The sequence below is a fragment of the Chiloscyllium punctatum genome, chromosome 17 (genome assembly GCF_047496795.1).
Source record: "Chiloscyllium punctatum isolate Juve2018m chromosome 17, sChiPun1.3, whole genome shotgun sequence".
NCBI lineage: Eukaryota > Metazoa > Chordata > Chondrichthyes > Orectolobiformes > Hemiscylliidae > Chiloscyllium > Chiloscyllium punctatum.
The window spans coordinates 49,272,790-49,290,753 of record NC_092755.1 but is presented as its reverse complement, the minus strand read 5'-3'; the positions used below and the strand labels follow the sequence as shown (position 1 = coordinate 49,290,753).

General features: G+C 49.4%; 9 non-coding genes across 9 annotated transcripts; all 9 read left to right on the top strand.

Annotated features, from left to right (window-relative positions):
* The first annotated feature begins 503 nt into the window (after positions 1 to 503).
* Positions 504 to 623, top strand: trnal-caa (transfer RNA leucine (anticodon CAA)). The gene is made up of 2 exons: positions 504 to 541; positions 578 to 623. It is a non-coding gene; the product is annotated as a tRNA-Leu (tRNA).
* A 1,831-nt stretch (positions 624 to 2,454) lies between these two features.
* On the top strand, positions 2,455 to 2,574 carry trnal-caa (transfer RNA leucine (anticodon CAA)). The gene is made up of 2 exons: positions 2,455 to 2,492; positions 2,529 to 2,574. It is a non-coding gene; the product is annotated as a tRNA-Leu (tRNA).
* A 1,821-nt stretch (positions 2,575 to 4,395) lies between these two features.
* trnal-caa (transfer RNA leucine (anticodon CAA)) lies at positions 4,396 to 4,515 on the top strand. The gene is made up of 2 exons: positions 4,396 to 4,433; positions 4,470 to 4,515. It is a non-coding gene; the product is annotated as a tRNA-Leu (tRNA).
* A 1,821-nt stretch (positions 4,516 to 6,336) lies between these two features.
* Positions 6,337 to 6,456, top strand: trnal-caa (transfer RNA leucine (anticodon CAA)). The gene is made up of 2 exons: positions 6,337 to 6,374; positions 6,411 to 6,456. It is a non-coding gene; the product is annotated as a tRNA-Leu (tRNA).
* Positions 6,457 to 8,287: 1,831 nt separating this feature from the next.
* trnal-caa (transfer RNA leucine (anticodon CAA)) lies at positions 8,288 to 8,407 on the top strand. Its single transcript has 2 exons — positions 8,288 to 8,325; positions 8,362 to 8,407. It is a non-coding gene; the product is annotated as a tRNA-Leu (tRNA).
* A 1,821-nt stretch (positions 8,408 to 10,228) lies between these two features.
* trnal-caa (transfer RNA leucine (anticodon CAA)) lies at positions 10,229 to 10,348 on the top strand. The gene is made up of 2 exons: positions 10,229 to 10,266; positions 10,303 to 10,348. It is a non-coding gene; the product is annotated as a tRNA-Leu (tRNA).
* A 1,822-nt stretch (positions 10,349 to 12,170) lies between these two features.
* trnal-caa (transfer RNA leucine (anticodon CAA)) lies at positions 12,171 to 12,290 on the top strand. The gene is made up of 2 exons: positions 12,171 to 12,208; positions 12,245 to 12,290. It is a non-coding gene; the product is annotated as a tRNA-Leu (tRNA).
* Positions 12,291 to 14,119: 1,829 nt separating this feature from the next.
* On the top strand, positions 14,120 to 14,239 carry trnal-caa (transfer RNA leucine (anticodon CAA)). The gene is made up of 2 exons: positions 14,120 to 14,157; positions 14,194 to 14,239. It is a non-coding gene; the product is annotated as a tRNA-Leu (tRNA).
* Positions 14,240 to 16,060: 1,821 nt separating this feature from the next.
* Positions 16,061 to 16,180, top strand: trnal-caa (transfer RNA leucine (anticodon CAA)). The gene is made up of 2 exons: positions 16,061 to 16,098; positions 16,135 to 16,180. It is a non-coding gene; the product is annotated as a tRNA-Leu (tRNA).
* Positions 16,181 to 17,964: the final 1,784 nt, after the last annotated feature.

The window sequence follows — 17,964 nt, the reverse complement described above, 5'->3', positions numbered from 1 at the left end:
TGTGTATGTGCGTGTATGTGTGTGTGTGAGTGAGAGTGGGTGCGTGTGAGAGAGAGAGAATTTGTATGTGTATGTCTGCACGAGTGTGTTTGCGTGTGTCTGAGAGAGAGAGAGGAAGAATTTGTTGGTGTGTGTGAGAAAGAGTGTGTGCGTGAGATAGTGTGTGTGTGTAAGAGGGAGAAGTGTGTGTGTGTGAGTGAGAGTGTGTGTGTGAGAGAGACAGAGAAAGGGAGAATTTGTGTGCATGAGAGGGAGAGAGTGTGTTTGTGCGTGCATGTGAGAGAGAGAGTGTGTGTGTGAGAGACAGATAGAGAGTGTGTGTGCGTGTGCATGTGAGAGAGAGTGTGTGTGTGCGAGAGTGAGACTGTGTATGAGGGATTGTTGCTGAGTGTGAATGCAAGGGAGCTGCAGAAATGCGGAATTGCATTTTGTGTCTGCACAAGAGCAAGGTGACTAATTGTACAGAGTGAGAAAGACATCTGGAAGGAGAACTGCCGCAGCTTGTCAGGATGGCCGAGTGGTCTAAGGCGCCAGACTCAAGGAGTGTTAGTCCTTGCTCTGCATCTGGGCTTGTGAATTCTGGTCCCTTTCTAGGGGCGTGGGTTCAAATCCCACTCCTGACATTCTTCCCTTTTCCCCAAACAAACCTTCCCACACCCACACACTGCCCCCACATTTCACAGCTTCTTGGAGAGGAGTCGCTCCCCCTTCACAAAGATGGAAGAGTCCAACCTGTCACTATCAAAGAGAAGGCTGAGGCTTTTACAACAATCTTCAGCCGCAAGTGCCCACCGGATGATCTTACTCAGTCTCCCCCTGTGCTCCCCACCATCACAGACACCATTCTTCCAACAATTCCATTCACTCCGTGTCAGATCAAGAGACACTGGACACTGCAAAGGCTCTGTGCTCTGGCACTGCTCCTGAAGGCTGCTACTCCACAACATGCCCTTCCTCCAGCCAAGTTCTCCCAGGACAGTGACAACACTGGGATCGACCTGGCCATGTGGGAAATTATCCAGGTATGTCCTGGACATAAAAAGCAGGACAAATCCAACTCAGCCAATTCCTCTCCCATCCATCTGTTCCCAATCCTCGGTAAAGTGATGGAAGGGCTCTCCAACAGTGCGATCAAGCAGCACCTGCTCAGTGACACCCAGTTTGGCTTCCCCCAGGGTCACTCAGCTCCTGACCTGATTGTGTTTGTGTGTGTGTGTGAGAGAGAGAGATTGTGTGTGTGTGTGTGTGAGAGATAAAGATTGTGTGTGTGCCTGTGAGTGTGTGTGTGTTTGTGTGTGTGTGTGAAGGAGAGAGCGTGTGTGTGTTAGCATGTGTTTGTGTGCGTGTGAGAGAGAGTGTGTGTGTGTGTGAGAGAGAGAGGTGTGTGTGTGTGTGTGTGTGTGTGTGTGTGTGTGTGTGTGTGAGATTGTGTGTGCCTGTGGGCGTGTGTGTGAGAGAGAGAGTGTGTGTTTGTGTGAAGGAGAGAGAGTGTGTATGTTAGCGTGTGTGTGTGTGAGAGAGAGTGCATGTGTGTGTGTGAGCGCAAGAGAGGCAGCGTGTACATGTGTGTGTTTGTGTGTGTGAGAGTGAGAGAATGTGTGTGAGTATGTGTCTGAGAGTGTGTGTTTGTGTCTGTCTGCGTGTGTGTGAGTGAGAGTGTGTGTGAGAGAGAGTATGTATGTGTATATGTGTGTTTGAGAGAGAGAGGGTGTGAGTGTGTATATGAGTGTGTGGGCATGTGTGTGTGTGAGAAACAGAGAGGGAGAATTTGTAGGTGTGTTTGAGAGAGACAGAGTGTGTATGTGTGTGAGAGAGACAGAGTGTGCGTGTGTGTGTGTAAGAGAGAGTGTGCATGTGTCTTTGTGTGTGAGAGAGTGAAAGAATGTGTGTGTGTGAGAGAGAGTGTGTTTGAGAGAGAGAGAATGTGTGTGCGAGAGAGAGAGAATGTGTGTGTGTATGTGCGTGTATGTGTGTGTGTGAGTGAGAGTGGGTGCGTGTGAGAGAGAGAGAATTTGTATGTGTATGTCTGCACGAGTGTGTTTGCGTGTGTCTGAGAGAGAGAGAGGAAGAATTTGTTGGTGTGTGTGAGAAAGAGTGTGTGCGTGAGATAGTGTGTGTGTGTAAGAGGGAGAAGTGTGTGTGTGTGAGTGAGAGTGTGTGTGTGAGAGAGACAGAGAAAGGGAGAATTTGTGTGCATGAGAGGGAGAGAGTGTGTTTGTGCGTGCATGTGAGAGAGAGAGTGTGTGTGTGAGAGACAGATAGAGAGTGTGTGTGCGTGTGCATGTGAGAGAGAGTGTGTGTGTGCGAGAGTGAGACTGTGTATGAGGGATTGTTGCTGAGTGTGAATGCAAGGGAGCTGCAGAAATGCGGAATTGCATTTTGTGTCTGCAGAAGAGCAAGGTGACTAATTGTACAGAGTGAGAAAGACATCTGGAAGGAGATCTGCAGCAGCTTGTCAGGATGGCCGAGTGGTCTAAGGCGCCAGACTCAAGGAGTGTTAGTCCTTGCTCTGCATCTGGGCTTGTGAATTCTGGTCCCTTTCTAGGGGCGTGGGTTCAAATCCCACTCCTGACTTTCTTCCCTTTTCCCCAAACAAACCTTCCCACACCCACACACTGCCCCCACATTTCACAGCTTCTTGGAGAGGAGTCGCTCCCCCTTCACAAAGATGGAAGAGTCCAACCTGTCACTATCAAAGAGAAGGCTGAGGCTTTTACAACAATCTTCAGCCGCAAGTGCCCACCGGATGATCTTACTCAGTCTCCCCCTGTGCTCCCCACCATCACAGACACCATTCTTCCAACAATTCCATTCACTCCGTGTCAGATCAAGAGACACTGGACACTGCAAAGGCTCTGTGCTCTGGCACTGCTCCTGAAGGCTGCTACTCCACAACATGCCCTTCCTCCAGCCAAGTTCTCCCAGGACAGTGACAACACTGGGATCGACCTGGCCATGTGGGAAATTATCCAGGTATGTCCTGGACATAAAAAGCAGGACAAATCCAACTCAGCCAATTCCTCTCCCATCCATCTGTTCCCAATCCTCGGTAAAGTGATGGAAGGGCTCTCCAACAGTGCGATCAAGCAGCACCTGCTCAGTGACACCCAGTTTGGCTTCCCCCAGGGTCACTCAGCTCCTGACCTGATTGTGTTTGTGTGTGTGTGTGAGAGAGAGAGATTGTGTGTGTGTGTGTGTGAGAGATAAAGATTGTGTGTGTGCCTGTGAGTGTGTGTGTGTTTGTGTGTGTGTGTGAAGGAGAGAGCGTGTGTGTGTTAGCATGTGTTTGTGTGCGTGTGAGAGAGAGTGTGTGTGTGTGTGAGAGAGAGAGGTGTGTGTGTGTGTGTGTGTGTGTGTGTGTGTGAGATTGTGTGTGCCTGTGGGCGTGTGTGTGAGAGAGAGAGTGTGTGTTTGTGTGAAGGAGAGAGAGTGTGTATGTTAGCGTGTGTGTGTGTGAGAGAGAGTGCATGTGTGTGTGTGAGCGCAAGAGAGGCAGCGTGTACATGTGTGTGTTTGTGTGTGTGAGAGTGAGAGAATGTGTGTGAGTATGTGTCTGAGAGTGTGTGTTTGTGTCTGTCTGCGTGTGTGTGAGTGAGAGTGTGTGTGAGAGAGAGTATGTATGTGTATATGTGTGTTTGAGAGAGAGAGGGTGTGAGTGTGTATATGAGTGTGTGGGCATGTGTGTGTGTGAGAAACAGAGAGGGAGAATTTGTAGGTGTGTTTGAGAGAGACAGAGTGTGTATGTGTGTGAGAGAGACAGAGTGTGCGTGTGTGTGTGTAAGAGAGAGTGTGCATGTGTCTTTGTGTGTGAGAGAGTGAAAGAATGTGTGTGTGTGAGAGAGAGTGTGTTTGAGAGAGAGAGAATGTGTGTGCGAGAGAGAGAGAATGTGTGTGTGTATGTGCGTGTATGTGTGTGTGTGAGTGAGAGTGGGTGCGTGTGAGAGAGAGAGAATTTGTATGTGTATGTCTGCAAGAGTGTGTTTGCGTGTGTCTGAGAGAGAGAGAGGAAGAATTTGTTGGTGTGTGTGAGAAAGAGTGTGTGCGTGAGATAGTGTGTGTGTGTAAGAGGGAGAAGTGTGTGTGTGTGAGTGAGAGTGTGTGTGTGAGAGAGACAGAGAAAGGGAGAATTTGTGTGCATGAGAGGGAGAGAGTGTGTTTGTGCGTGCATGTGAGAGAGAGAGTGTGTGTGTGAGAGACAGATAGAGAGTGTGTGTGCGTGTGCATGTGAGAGAGAGTGTGTGTGTGCGAGAGTGAGACTGTGTATGAGGGATTGTTGCTGAGTGTGAATGCAAGGGAGCTGCAGAAATGCGGAATTGCATTTTGTGTCTGCAGAAGAGCAAGGTGACTAATTGTACAGAGTGAGAAAGACATCTGGAAGGAGATCTGCAGCAGCTTGTCAGGATGGCCGAGTGGTCTAAGGCGCCAGACTCAAGGAGTGTTAGTCCTTGCTCTGCATCTGGGCTTGTGAATTCTGGTCCCTTTCTAGGGGCGTGGGTTCAAATCCCACTCCTGACATTCTTCCCTTTTCCCCAAACAAACCTTCCCACACCCACACACTGCCCCCACATTTCACAGCTTCTTGGAGAGGAGTCGCTCCCCCTTCACAAAGATGGAAGAGTCCAACCTGTCACTATCAAAGAGAAGGCTGAGGCTTTTACAACAATCTTCAGCCGCAAGTGCCCACCGGATGATCTTACTCAGTCTCCCCCTGTGCTCCCCACCATCACAGACACCATTCTTCCAACAATTCCATTCACTCCGTGTCAGATCAAGAGACACTGGACACTGCAAAGGCTCTGTGCTCTGGCACTGCTCCTGAAGGCTGCTACTCCACAACATGCCCTTCCTCCAGCCAAGTTCTCCCAGGACAGTGACAACACTGGGATCGACCTGGCCATGTGGGAAATTATCCAGGTATGTCCTGGACATAAAAAGCAGGACAAATCCAACTCAGCCAATTCCTCTCCCATCCATCTGTTCCCAATCCTCGGTAAAGTGATGGAAGGGCTCTCCAACAGTGCGATCAAGCAGCACCTGCTCAGTGACACCCAGTTTGGCTTCCCCCAGGGTCACTCAGCTCCTGACCTGATTGTGTTTGTGTGTGTGTGTGAGAGAGAGAGATTGTGTGTGTGTGTGTGTGAGAGATAAAGATTGTGTGTGTGCCTGTGAGTGTGTGTGTGTTTGTGTGTGTGTGTGAAGGAGAGAGCGTGTGTGTGTTAGCATGTGTTTGTGTGCGTGTGAGAGAGAGTGTGTGTGTGTGTGAGAGAGAGAGGTGTGTGTGTGTGTGTGTGTGTGTGTGTGTGTGAGATTGTGTGTGCCTGTGGGCGTGTGTGTGAGAGAGAGAGTGTGTGTTTGTGTGAAGGAGAGAGAGTGTGTATGTTAGCGTGTGTGTGTGTGAGAGAGAGTGCATGTGTGTGTGTGAGCGCAAGAGAGGCAGCGTGTACATGTGTGTGTTTGTGTGTGTGAGAGTGAGAGAATGTGTGTGAGTATGTGTCTGAGAGTGTGTGTTTGTGTCTGTCTGCGTGTGTGTGAGTGAGAGTGCGTGTGAGAGAGAGTATGTATGTGTATATGTGTGTTTGAGAGAGAGAGGGTGTGAGTGTGTATATGAGTGTGTGGGCATGTGTGTGTGTGAGAAACAGAGAGGGAGAATTTGTAGGTGTGTTTGAGAGAGACAGAGTGTGTATGTGTGTGAGAGAGACAGAGTGTGCGTGTGTGTGTGTAAGAGAGAGTGTGCATGTGTCTTTGTGTGTGAGAGAGTGAAAGAATGTGTGTGTGTGAGAGAGAGTGTGTTTGAGAGAGAGAGAATGTGTGTGCGAGAGAGAGAGAATGTGTGTGTGTATGTGCGTGTATGTGTGTGTGTGAGTGAGAGTGGGTGCGTGTGAGAGAGAGAGAATTTGTATGTGTATGTCTGCACGAGTGTGTTTGCGTGTGTCTGAGAGAGAGAGAGGAAGAATTTGTTGGTGTGTGTGAGAAAGAGTGTGTGCGTGAGATAGTGTGTGTGTGTAAGAGGGAGAAGTGTGTGTGTGTGAGTGAGAGTGTGTGTGTGAGAGAGACAGAGAAAGGGAGAATTTGTGTGCATGAGAGGGAGAGAGTGTGTTTGTGCGTGCATGTGAGAGAGAGAGTGTGTGTGTGAGAGACAGATAGAGAGTGTGTGTGCGTGTGCATGTGAGAGAGAGTGTGTGTGTGCGAGAGTGAGACTGTGTATGAGGGATTGTTGCTGAGTGTGAATGCAAGGGAGCTGCAGAAATGCGGAATTGCATTTTGTGTCTGCACAAGAGCAAGGTGACTAATTGTACAGAGTGAGAAAGACATCTGGAAGGAGAACTGCCGCAGCTTGTCAGGATGGCCGAGTGGTCTAAGGCGCCAGACTCAAGGAGTGTTAGTCCTTGCTCTGCATCTGGGCTTGTGAATTCTGGTCCCTTTCTAGGGGCGTGGGTTCAAATCCCACTCCTGACATTCTTCCCTTTTCCCCAAACAAACCTTCCCACACCCACACACTGCCCCCACATTTCACAGCTTCTTGGAGAGGAGTCGCTCCCCCTTCACAAAGATGGAAGAGTCCAACCTGTCACTATCAAAGAGAAGGCTGAGGCTTTTACAACAATCTTCAGCCGCAAGTGCCCACCGGATGATCTTACTCAGTCTCCCCCTGTGCTCCCCACCATCACAGACACCATTCTTCCAACAATTCCATTCACTCCGTGTCAGATCAAGAGACACTGGACACTGCAAAGGCTCTGTGCTCTGGCACTGCTCCTGAAGGCTGCTACTCCACAACATGCCCTTCCTCCAGCCAAGTTCTCCCAGGACAGTGACAACACTGGGATCGACCTGGCCATGTGGGAAATTATCCAGGTATGTCCTGGACATAAAAAGCAGGACAAATCCAACTCAGCCAATTCCTCTCCCATCCATCTGTTCCCAATCCTCGGTAAAGTGATGGAAGGGCTCTCCAACAGTGCGATCAAGCAGCACCTGCTCAGTGACACCCAGTTTGGCTTCCCCCAGGGTCACTCAGCTCCTGACCTGATTGTGTTTGTGTGTGTGTGTGAGAGAGAGAGATTGTGTGTGTGTGTGTGTGAGAGATAAAGATTGTGTGTGTGCCTGTGAGTGTGTGTGTGTTTGTGTGTGTGTGTGAAGGAGAGAGCGTGTGTGTGTTAGCATGTGTTTGTGTGCGTGTGAGAGAGAGTGTGTGTGTGTGTGAGAGAGAGAGGTGTGTGTGTGTGTGTGTGTGTGTGTGTGTGTGTGTGTGTGTGAGATTGTGTGTGCCTGTGGGCGTGTGTGTGAGAGAGAGAGTGTGTGTTTGTGTGAAGGAGAGAGAGTGTGTATGTTAGCGTGTGTGTGTGTGAGAGAGAGTGCATGTGTGTGTGTGAGCGCAAGAGAGGCAGCGTGTACATGTGTGTGTTTGTGTGTGTGAGAGTGAGAGAATGTGTGTGAGTATGTGTCTGAGAGTGTGTGTTTGTGTCTGTCTGCGTGTGTGTGAGTGAGAGTGTGTGTGAGAGAGAGTATGTATGTGTATATGTGTGTTTGAGAGAGAGAGGGTGTGAGTGTGTATATGAGTGTGTGGGCATGTGTGTGTGTGAGAAACAGAGAGGGAGAATTTGTAGGTGTGTTTGAGAGAGACAGAGTGTGTATGTGTGTGAGAGAGACAGAGTGTGCGTGTGTGTGTGTAAGAGAGAGTGTGCATGTGTCTTTGTGTGTGAGAGAGTGAAAGAATGTGTGTGTGTGAGAGAGAGTGTGTTTGAGAGAGAGAGAATGTGTGTGCGAGAGAGAGAGAATGTGTGTGTGTATGTGCGTGTATGTGTGTGTGTGAGTGAGAGTGGGTGCGTGTGAGAGAGAGAGAATTTGTATGTGTATGTCTGCACGAGTGTGTTTGCGTGTGTCTGAGAGAGAGAGAGGAAGAATTTGTTGGTGTGTGTGAGAAAGAGTGTGTGCGTGAGATAGTGTGTGTGTGTAAGAGGGAGAAGTGTGTGTGTGTGAGTGAGAGTGTGTGTGTGAGAGAGACAGAGAAAGGGAGAATTTGTGTGCATGAGAGGGAGAGAGTGTGTTTGTGCGTGCATGTGAGAGAGAGAGTGTGTGTGTGAGAGACAGATAGAGAGTGTGTGTGCGTGTGCATGTGAGAGAGAGTGTGTGTGTGCGAGAGTGAGACTGTGTATGAGGGATTGTTGCTGAGTGTGAATGCAAGGGAGCTGCAGAAATGCGGAATTGCATTTTGTGTCTGCAGAAGAGCAAGGTGACTAATTGTACAGAGTGAGAAAGACATCTGGAAGGAGATCTGCAGCAGCTTGTCAGGATGGCCGAGTGGTCTAAGGCGCCAGACTCAAGGAGTGTTAGTCCTTGCTCTGCATCTGGGCTTGTGAATTCTGGTCCCTTTCTAGGGGCGTGGGTTCAAATCCCACTCCTGACTTTCTTCCCTTTTCCCCAAACAAACCTTCCCACACCCACACACTGCCCCCACATTTCACAGCTTCTTGGAGAGGAGTCGCTCCCCCTTCACAAAGATGGAAGAGTCCAACCTGTCACTATCAAAGAGAAGGCTGAGGCTTTTACAACAATCTTCAGCCGCAAGTGCCCACCGGATGATCTTACTCAGTCTCCCCCTGTGCTCCCCACCATCACAGACACCATTCTTCCAACAATTCCATTCACTCCGTGTCAGATCAAGAGACACTGGACACTGCAAAGGCTCTGTGCTCTGGCACTGCTCCTGAAGGCTGCTACTCCACAACATGCCCTTCCTCCAGCCAAGTTCTCCCAGGACAGTGACAACACTGGGATCGACCTGGCCATGTGGGAAATTATCCAGGTATGTCCTGGACATAAAAAGCAGGACAAATCCAACTCAGCCAATTCCTCTCCCATCCATCTGTTCCCAATCCTCGGTAAAGTGATGGAAGGGCTCTCCAACAGTGCGATCAAGCAGCACCTGCTCAGTGACACCCAGTTTGGCTTCCCCCAGGGTCACTCAGCTCCTGACCTGATTGTGTTTGTGTGTGTGTGTGAGAGAGAGAGATTGTGTGTGTGTGTGTGTGAGAGATAAAGATTGTGTGTGTGCCTGTGAGTGTGTGTGTGTTTGTGTGTGTGTGTGAAGGAGAGAGCGTGTGTGTGTTAGCATGTGTTTGTGTGCGTGTGAGAGAGAGTGTGTGTGTGTGTGAGAGAGAGAGGTGTGTGTGTGTGTGTGTGTGTGTGTGTGTGTGAGATTGTGTGTGCCTGTGGGCGTGTGTGTGAGAGAGAGAGTGTGTGTTTGTGTGAAGGAGAGAGAGTGTGTATGTTAGCGTGTGTGTGTGTGAGAGAGAGTGCATGTGTGTGTGTGAGCGCAAGAGAGGCAGCGTGTACATGTGTGTGTTTGTGTGTGTGAGAGTGAGAGAATGTGTGTGAGTATGTGTCTGAGAGTGTGTGTTTGTGTCTGTCTGCGTGTGTGTGAGTGAGAGTGTGTGTGAGAGAGAGTATGTATGTGTATATGTGTGTTTGAGAGAGAGAGGGTGTGAGTGTGTATATGAGTGTGTGGGCATGTGTGTGTGTGAGAAACAGAGAGGGAGAATTTGTAGGTGTGTTTGAGAGAGACAGAGTGTGTATGTGTGTGAGAGAGACAGAGTGTGCGTGTGTGTGTGTAAGAGAGAGTGTGCATGTGTCTTTGTGTGTGAGAGAGTGAAAGAATGTGTGTGTGTGAGAGAGAGTGTGTTTGAGAGAGAGAGAATGTGTGTGCGAGAGAGAGAGAATGTGTGTGTGTATGTGCGTGTATGTGTGTGTGTGAGTGAGAGTGGGTGCGTGTGAGAGAGAGAGAATTTGTATGTGTATGTCTGCAAGAGTGTGTTTGCGTGTGTCTGAGAGAGAGAGAGGAAGAATTTGTTGGTGTGTGTGAGAAAGAGTGTGTGCGTGAGATAGTGTGTGTGTGTAAGAGGGAGAAGTGTGTGTGTGTGAGTGAGAGTGTGTGTGTGAGAGAGACAGAGAAAGGGAGAATTTGTGTGCATGAGAGGGAGAGAGTGTGTTTGTGCGTGCATGTGAGAGAGAGAGTGTGTGTGTGAGAGACAGATAGAGAGTGTGTGTGCGTGTGCATGTGAGAGAGAGTGTGTGTGTGCGAGAGTGAGACTGTGTATGAGGGATTGTTGCTGAGTGTGAATGCAAGGGAGCTGCAGAAATGCGGAATTGCATTTTGTGTCTGCAGAAGAGCAAGGTGACTAATTGTACAGAGTGAGAAAGACATCTGGAAGGAGATCTGCAGCAGCTTGTCAGGATGGCCGAGTGGTCTAAGGCGCCAGACTCAAGGAGTGTTAGTCCTTGCTCTGCATCTGGGCTTGTGAATTCTGGTCCCTTTCTAGGGGCGTGGGTTCAAATCCCACTCCTGACATTCTTCCCTTTTCCCCAAACAAACCTTCCCACACCCACACACTGCCCCCACATTTCACAGCTTCTTGGAGAGGAGTCGCTCCCCCTTCACAAAGATGGAAGAGTCCAACCTGTCACTATCAAAGAGAAGGCTGAGGCTTTTACAACAATCTTCAGCCGCAAGTGCCCACCGGATGATCTTACTCAGTCTCCCCTGTGCTCCCCACCATCACAGACACCATTCTTCCAACAATTCCATTCACTCCGTGTCAGATCAAGAGACACTGGACACTGCAAAGGCTCTGTGCTCTGGCACTGCTCCTGAAGGCTGCTACTCCACAACATGCCCTTCCTCCAGCCAAGTTCTCCCAGGACAGTGACAACACTGGGATCGACCTGGCCATGTGGGAAATTATCCAGGTATGTCCTGGACATAAAAAGCAGGACAAATCCAACTCAGCCAATTCCTCTCCCATCCATCTGTTCCCAATCCTCGGTAAAGTGATGGAAGGGCTCTCCAACAGTGCGATCAAGCAGCACCTGCTCAGTGACACCCAGTTTGGCTTCCCCCAGGGTCACTCAGCTCCTGACCTGATTGTGTTTGTGTGTGTGTGTGAGAGAGAGAGATTGTGTGTGTGTGTGTGTGAGAGATAAAGATTGTGTGTGTGCCTGTGAGTGTGTGTGCGTTTGTGTGTGTGTGTGAAGGAGAGAGCGTGTGTGTGTTAGCATGTGTTTGTGTGCGTGTGAGAGAGAGTGTGTGTGTGTGTGAGAGAGAGAGGTGTGTGTGTGTGTGTGTGTGTGTGTGTGTGTGTGAGATTGTGTGTGCCTGTGGGCGTGTGTGTGAGAGAGAGAGTGTGTGTTTGTGTGAAGGAGAGAGAGTGTGTATGTTAGCGTGTGTGTGTGTGAGAGAGAGTGCATGTGTGTGTGTGAGCGCAAGAGAGGCAGCGTGTACATGTGTGTGTTTGTGTGTGTGAGAGTGAGAGAATGTGTGTGAGTATGTGTCTGAGAGTGTGTGTTTGTGTCTGTCTGCGTGTGTGTGAGTGAGAGTGCGTGTGAGAGAGAGTATGTATGTGTATATGTGTGTTTGAGAGAGAGAGGGTGTGAGTGTGTATATGAGTGTGTGGGCATGTGTGTGTGTGAGAAACAGAGAGGGAGAATTTGTAGGTGTGTTTGAGAGAGACAGAGTGTGTATGTGTGTGAGAGAGACAGAGTGTGCGTGTGTGTGTGTAAGAGAGAGTGTGCATGTGTCTTTGTGTGTGAGAGAGTGAAAGAATGTGTGTGTGTGAGAGAGAGTGTGTTTGAGAGAGAGAGAATGTGTGTGCGAGAGAGAGAGAATGTGTGTGTGTATGTGCGTGTATGTGTGTGTGTGAGTGAGAGTGGGTGCGTGTGAGAGAGAGAGAATTTGTATGTGTATGTCTGCACGAGTGTGTTTGCGTGTGTCTGAGAGAGAGAGAGGAAGAATTTGTTGGTGTGTGTGAGAAAGAGTGTGTGCGTGAGATAGTGTGTGTGTGTAAGAGGGAGAAGTGTGTGTGTGTGAGTGAGAGTGTGTGTGTGAGAGAGACAGAGAAAGGGAGAATTTGTGTGCATGAGAGGGAGAGAGTGTGTTTGTGCGTGCATGTGAGAGAGAGAGTGTGTGTGTGAGAGACAGATAGAGAGTGTGTGTGCGTGTGCATGTGAGAGAGAGTGTGTGTGTGCGAGAGTGAGACTGTGTATGAGGGATTGTTGCTGAGTGTGAATGCAAGGGAGCTGCAGAAATGCGGAATTGCATTTTGTGTCTGCAGAAGAGCAAGGTGACTAATTGTACAGAGTGAGAAAGACATCTGGAAGGAGATCTGCAGCAGCTTGTCAGGATGGCCGAGTGGTCTAAGGCGCCAGACTCAAGGAGTGTTAGTCCTTGCTCTGCATCTGGGCTTGTGAATTCTGGTCCCTTTCTAGGGGCGTGGGTTCAAATCCCACTCCTGACATTCTTCCCTTTTCCCCAAACAAACCTTCCCACACCCACACACTGCCCCCACATTTCACAGCTTCTTGGAGAGGAGTCGCTCCCCCTTCACAAAGATGGAAGAGTCCAACCTGTCACTATCAAAGAGAAGGCTGAGGCTTTTACAACAATCTTCAGCCGCAAGTGCCCACCGGATAATCTTACTCAGTCTCCCCCTGTGCTCCCCACCATCACAGACACCATTCTTCCAACAATTCCATTCACTCCGTGTCAGATCAAGAGACACTGGACACTGCAAAGGCTCTGTGCTCTGGCACTGCTCCTGAAGGCTGCTACTCCACAACATGCCCTTCCTCCAGCCAAGTTCTCCCAGGACAGTGACAACACTGGGATCGACCTGGCCATGTGGGAAATTATCCAGGTATGTCCTGGACATAAAAAGCAGGACAAATCCAACTCAGCCAATTCCTCTCCCATCCATCTGTTCCCAATCCTCGGTAAAGTGATGGAAGGGCTCTCCAACAGTGCGATCAAGCAGCACCTGCTCAGTGACACCCAGTTTGGCTTCCCCCAGGGTCACTCAGCTCCTGACCTGATTGTGTTTGTGTGTGTGTGTGAGAGAGAGAGATTGTGTGTGTGTGTGTGTGAGAGATAAAGATTGTGTGTGTGCCTGTGAGTGTGTGTGTGTTTGTGTGTGTGTGTGAAGGAGAGAGCGTGTGTGTGTTAGCATGTGTTTGTGTGCGTGTGAGAGAGAGTGTGTGTGTGTGTGAGAGAGAGAGGTGTGTGTGTGTGTGTGTGTGTGTGTGTGTGTGTGTGTGTGAGATTGTGTGTGCCTGTGGGCGTGTGTGTGAGAGAGAGAGTGTGTGTTTGTGTGAAGGAGAGAGAGTGTGTATGTTAGCGTGTGTGTGTGTGAGAGAGAGTGCATGTGTGTGTGTGAGCGCAAGAGAGGCAGCGTGTACATGTGTGTGTTTGTGTGTGTGAGAGTGAGAGAATGTGTGTGAGTATGTGTCTGAGAGTGTGTGTTTGTGTCTGTCTGCGTGTGTGTGAGTGAGAGTGTGTGTGAGAGAGAGTATGTATGTGTATATGTGTGTTTGAGAGAGAGAGGGTGTGAGTGTGTATATGAGTGTGTGGGCATGTGTGTGTGTGAGAAACAGAGAGGGAGAATTTGTAGGTGTGTTTGAGAGAGACAGAGTGTGTATGTGTGTGAGAGAGACAGAGTGTGCGTGTGTGTGTGTAAGAGAGAGTGTGCATGTGTCTTTGTGTGTGAGAGAGTGAAAGAATGTGTGTGTGTGAGAGAGAGTGTGTTTGAGAGAGAGAGAATGTGTGTGCGAGAGAGAGAGAATGTGTGTGTGTATGTGCGTGTATGTGTGTGTGTGAGTGAGAGTGGGTGCGTGTGAGAGAGAGAGAATTTGTATGTGTATGTCTGCACGAGTGTGTTTGCGTGTGTCTGAGAGAGAGAGAGGAAGAATTTGTTGGTGTGTGTGAGAAAGAGTGTGTGCGTGAGATAGTGTGTGTGTGTAAGAGGGAGAAGTGTGTGTGTGTGAGTGAGAGTGTGTGTGTGAGAGAGACAGAGAAAGGGAGAATTTGTGTGCATGAGAGGGAGAGAGTGTGTTTGTGCGTGCATGTGAGAGAGAGAGTGTGTGTGTGAGAGACAGATAGAGAGTGTGTGTGCGTGTGCATGTGAGAGAGAGTGTGTGTGTGCGAGAGTGAGACTGTGTATGAGGGATTGTTGCTGAGTGTGAATGCAAGGGAGCTGCAGAAATGCGGAATTGCATTTTGTGTCTGCAGAAGAGCAAGGTGACTAATTGTACAGAGTGAGAAAGACATCTGGAAGGAGATCTGCAGCAGCTTGTCAGGATGGCCGAGTGGTCTAAGGCGCCAGACTCAAGGAGTGTTAGTCCTTGCTCTGCATCTGGGCTTGTGAATTCTGGTCCCTTTCTAGGGGCGTGGGTTCAAATCCCACTCCTGACATTCTTCCCTTTTCCCCAAACAAACCTTCCCACACCCACACACTGCCCCCACATTTCACAGCTTCTTGGAGAGGAGTCGCTCCCCCTTCACAAAGATGGAAGAGTCCAACCTGTCACTATCAAAGAGAAGGCTGAGGCTTTTACAACAATCTTCAGCCGCAAGTGCCCACCGGATGATCTTACTCAGTCTCCCCCTGTGCTCCCCACCATCACAGACACCATTCTTCCAACAATTCCATTCACTCCGTGTCAGATCAAGAGACACTGGACACTGCAAAGGCTCTGTGCTCTGGCACTGCTCCTGAAGGCTGCTACTCCACAACATGCCCTTCCTCCAGCCAAGTTCTCCCAGGACAGTGACAACACTGGGATCGACCTGGCCATGTGGGAAATTATCCAGGTATGTCCTGGACATAAAAAGCAGGACAAATCCAACTCAGCCAATTCCTCTCCCATCCATCTGTTCCCAATCCTCGGTAAAGTGATGGAAGGGCTCTCCAACAGTGCGATCAAGCAGCACCTGCTCAGTGACACCCAGTTTGGCTTCCCCCAGGGTCACTCAGCTCCTGACCTGATTGTGTTTGTGTGTGTGTGTGAGAGAGAGAGATTGTGTGTGTGTGTGTGTGAGAGATAAAGATTGTGTGTGTGCCTGTGAGTGTGTGTGTGTTTGTGTGTGTGTGTGAAGGAGAGAGCGTGTGTGTGTTAGCATGTGTTTGTGTGCGTGTGAGAGAGAGTGTGTGTGTGTGTGAGAGAGAGAGGTGTGTGTGTGTGTGTGTGTGTGTGTGTGTGTGAGATTGTGTGTGCCTGTGGGCGTGTGTGTGAGAGAGAGAGTGTGTGTTTGTGTGAAGGAGAGAGAGTGTGTATGTTAGCGTGTGTGTGTGTGAGAGAGAGTGCATGTGTGTGTGTGAGCGCAAGAGAGGCAGCGTGTACATGTGTGTGTTTGTGTGTGTGAGAGTGAGAGAATGTGTGTGAGTATGTGTCTGAGAGTGTGTGTTTGTGTCTGTCTGCGTGTGTGTGAGTGAGAGTGTGTGTGAGAGAGAGTATGTATGTGTATATGTGTGTTTGAGAGAGAGAGGGTGTGAGTGTGTATATGAGTGTGTGGGCATGTGTGTGTGTGAGAAACAGAGAGGGAGAATTTGTAGGTGTGTTTGAGAGAGACAGAGTGTGTATGTGTGTGAGAGAGACAGAGTGTGCGTGTGTGTGTGTAAGAGAGAGTGTGCATGTGTCTTTGTGTGTGAGAGAGTGAAAGAATGTGTGTGTGTGAGAGAGAGTGTGTTTGAGAGAGAGAGAATGTGTGTGCGAGAGAGAGAGAATGTGTGTGTGTATGTGCGTGTATGTGTGTGTGTGAGTGAGAGTGGGTGCGTGTGAGAGAGAGAGAATTTGTATGTGTATGTCTGCAAGAGTGTGTTTGCGTGTGTCTGAGAGAGAGAGAGGAAGAATTTGTTGGTGTGTGTGAGAAAGAGTGTGTGCGTGAGATAGTGTGTGTGTGTAAGAGGGAGAAGTGTGTGTGTGTGAGTGAGAGTGTGTGTGTGAGAGAGACAGAGAAAGGGAGAATTTGTGTGCATGAGAGGGAGAGAGTGTGTTTGTGCGTGCATGTGAGAGAGAGAGTGTGTGTGTGAGAGACAGATAGAGAGTGTGTGTGCGTGTGCATGTGAGAGAGAGTGTGTGTGTGCGAGAGTGAGACTGTGTATGAGGGATTGTTGCTGAGTGTGAATGCAAGGGAGCTGCAGAAATGCGGAATTGCATTTTGTGTCTGCAGAAGAGCAAGGTGACTAATTGTACAGAGTGAGAAAGACATCTGGAAGGAGATCTGCAGCAGCTTGTCAGGATGGCCGAGTGGTCTAAGGCGCCAGACTCAAGGAGTGTTAGTCCTTGCTCTGCATCTGGGCTTGTGAATTCTGGTCCGTTTCTAGGGGCGTGGGTTCAAATCCCACTCCTGGCATTCTTCCCTTTTCCCCAAACAAACCTTCCACACCCACACACTGCCCCCACATTTCACAGCTTCTTGGAGAGGAGTCGCTCCCCCTTCACAAAGATGGAAGAGTCCAACCTGTCACTATCAAAGAGAAGGCTGAGGCTTTTCCAACAATCTTCAGCCGCAAGTGCCCACCGGATGATCTTACTCAGTCTCCCCCTGTGCTCCCCACCATCACAGACACCATTCTTCCAACAATTCCATTCACTCCGTGTCAGATCAAGAGACACTGGACACTGCAAAGGCTCTGTGCTCTGGCACTGCTCCTGAAGGCTGCTACTCCACAACATGCCCTTCCTCCAGCCAAGTTCTCCCAGGACAGTGACAACACTGGGATCGACCTGGCCATGTGGGAAATTATCCAGGTATGTCCTGGACATAAAAAGCAGGACAAATCCAACTCAGCCAATTCCTCTCCCATCCATCTGTTCCCAATCCTCGGTAAAGTGATGGAAGGGCTCTCCAACAGTGCGATCAAGCAGCACCTGCTCAGTGACACCCAGTTTGGCTTCCCCCAGGGTCACTCAGCTCCTGACCTGATTGTGTTTGTGTGTGTGTGTGAGAGAGAGAGATTGTGTGTGTGTGTGTGTGTGAGAGATAAAGATTGTGTGTGTGCCTGTGAGTGTGTGTGCGTTTGTGTGTGTGTGTGAAGGAGAGAGCGTGTGTGTGTTAGCATGTGTTTGTGTGCGTGTGAGAGAGAGTGTGTGTGTGTGTGAGAGAGAGAGGTGTGTGTGTGTGTGTGTGTGTGTGTGTGTGTGTGAGATTGTGTGTGCCTGTGGGCGTGTGTGTGAGAGAGAGAGTGTGTGTTTGTGTGAAGGAGAGAGAGTGTGTATGTTAGCGTGTGTGTGTGTGAGAGAGAGTGCATGTGTGTGTGTGAGCGCAAGAGAGGCAGCGTGTACATGTGTGTGTTTGTGTGTGTGAGAGTGAGAGAATGTGTGTGAGTATGTGTCTGAGAGTGTGTGTTTGTGTCTGTCTGCGTGTGTGTGAGTGAGAGTGCGTGTGAGAGAGAGTATGTATGTGTATATGTGTGTTTGAGAGAGAGAGGGTGTGAGTGTGTATATGAGTGTGTGGGCATGTGTGTGTGTGAGAAACAGAGAGGGAGAATTTGTAGGTGTGTTTGAGAGAGACAGAGTGTGTATGTGTGTGAGAGAGACAGAGTGTGCGTGTGTGTGTGTAAGAGAGAGTGTGCATGTGTCTTTGTGTGTGAGAGAGTGAAAGAATGTGTGTGTGTGAGAGAGAGTGTGTTTGAGAGAGAGAGAATGTGTGTGCGAGAGAGAGAGAATGTGTGTGTGTATGTGCGTGTATGTGTGTGTGTGAGTGAGAGTGGGTGCGTGTGAGAGAGAGAGAATTTGTATGTGTATGTCTGCACGAGTGTGTTTGCGTGTGTCTGAGAGAGAGAGAGGAAGAATTTGTTGGTGTGTGTGAGAAAGAGTGTGTGCGTGAGATAGTGTGTGTGTGTAAGAGGGAGAAGTGTGTGTGTGTGAGTGAGAGTGTGTGTGTGAGAGAGACAGAGAAAGGGAGAATTTGTGTGCATGAGAGGGAGAGAGTGTGTTTGTGCGTGCATGTGAGAGAGAGAGTGTGTGTGTGAGAGACAGATAGAGAGTGTGTGTGCGTGTGCATGTGAGAGAGAGTGTGTGTGTGCGAGAGTGAGACTGTGTATGAGGGATTGTTGCTGAGTGTGAATGCAAGGGAGCTGCAGAAATGCGGAATTGCATTTTGTGTCTGCAGAAGAGCAAGGTGACTAATTGTAC